At 60.6% G+C, this 1,522-nt stretch overlaps 1 protein-coding gene across 3 annotated transcripts in view; it reads right to left on the reverse strand.

Moving 5' to 3' along the window:
- NFKB1 (nuclear factor kappa B subunit 1) overlaps positions 1–898 on the reverse strand; it is an 85,978-nt gene extending 85,080 nt beyond the window's left edge. For 2 of the 3 annotated variants that reach the window (XM_019553033.1, XM_019553030.1), the window contains exon 1: positions 393–498. The gene's annotated coding sequence lies outside the window, so the exon portion shown is untranslated. Of the gene's footprint in view, positions 1–392 lie in introns of all 3 variants that reach the window. The other variant, XM_019553032.1, reaches the window with a different exon arrangement.
- Between the last annotated feature and the right edge of the window lie 624 nt (positions 899–1,522).

Here is a 1,522-nt window from a genome sequence, read left to right on the forward strand (position 1 = left end):
GGGAGGGGAAACCCCTGCCTGCATCTTGGCCACCAGGATCAGCAGCCACAAATTGCGTCATGACACAGCAACTAAACACAGGGATTTTTGAAGTTACACAATTACAAGCAAAAAACTCAATAAAATAAAAAAATAGAAAAGAAAGAAATGCACAGCAGCAGGAAGAGGCGGCGGTGACAGCCCCAGACCCTCGGCTCGGGCCCAGCTCCTCCCTCCCCAGCGCCGGGGGTGGCCCCAGGCCGGGCTGCGCCAAGGGAGGAAGCGGGCCGGGCCGGGCGCTGCCCACTCCCAGGGCACCCTCCCGGCCAACGCGACCCCCCTCCCGCTCCTCACAGCCGCGCGATCCGGAGTGACCCCGGATCCCCGCTGGCGGGGCAGAGCCGCGTGCTCACCCTGCCTGGGCGCGGGGAAGGGGCCTCGGCTCTGCTTGTCGCGTCCCGTCTCGTCCCGTCTGTCCGCGGGCTCAGCGCCGCGGCCGGCCGGGACCCGCGGCCGCCGCCCTGTGAGCGCCGCCCGTCGCCGTGCCCGTGTGTGTGTGCGCGCAGCGCCGCTTCCTGCTCCGCGGCCCCAGCTGCTCGCCCCTCTCACTTCCTGGCTGGAAATTCCCGCTGACGTCTCGAGACCGAGCGAGCGGCGGTGGCCGGGGGAGGGAGGGAGGCAGTCGCAGGGCGGGAGGGGGCAGGACGCCCGCCGCCGCCGCCTCAGGGTCTGCTGCTGCTGCGACCCGGCAAAGCCGCTCGTCCCCGGATCCCGCAGGGCCCCGCAAGCTCCTTGTGCCGCCCGGGATCGAGCCGGGCTCCCTCTACTTCCCCGGGTGTGGAAGGGTGTTCTGAAGGGAGTCAAAACCCGGGCCAGTGGCCCACCGTCCAGAGAGGAAACAGTCTGTGCCGGATAGGGGACACTCGGGTTTTCTGCTACTCTTTCTATTTGCCCTAATTAAGGAGGCCCAGAACTGGTACGACAAAGGAAACCATAGTTTGTGAACGGCACAGTTTGTGAACGATTGCTCCATTATGTCCTCTATTTGTGCTCTTTGAGAGGAAAATAGAGGACATAAAGGGTTTTGTATCACTAGAGCACAACCAGACTGTCCTCTATGATGGCCACCCTAGTGCCAGATGAGAGAAACTCTAGCCCCCCTCCCTCCCCTCCCCGGGGAAAACCCTAGAGAGGAAGAAGCTGGTTACATCCCTCCAGAACAGAATCTGACTTCCATAGGAGCAGAAACTGTTTAGCCCAGCAAACACGTTTCGCAGCTCAAAGGGAGCTGTGTGAAGGCACAAGTATAGGCATTAAAAAACACCCAGGTATCGCCCCCGCTTAGCAGGGTTTAGCAGGGTGCCAGTTAAAGCATCATCTACTCAAAAAATGCTAAAAGAGCCATTGGAGCGGGGGGGGGGGGCAACAGGGGTTGCAATAGTTTATGAGGCGTAGACTAGCACTTACTATAGATTTATACAGCACTTAGCTCAACAAATTCCTCCCCTCCCCCTGCCCAGCTGCCTGGCCTTTTTAAAGTAAA

Source organism: Crocodylus porosus, unplaced genomic scaffold (assembly GCF_001723895.1).
Source record: "Crocodylus porosus isolate Cpor-Errol unplaced genomic scaffold, CroPor_comp1, whole genome shotgun sequence".
In the NCBI taxonomy this organism is placed as follows: Eukaryota; Metazoa; Chordata; order Crocodylia; family Crocodylidae; genus Crocodylus; species Crocodylus porosus.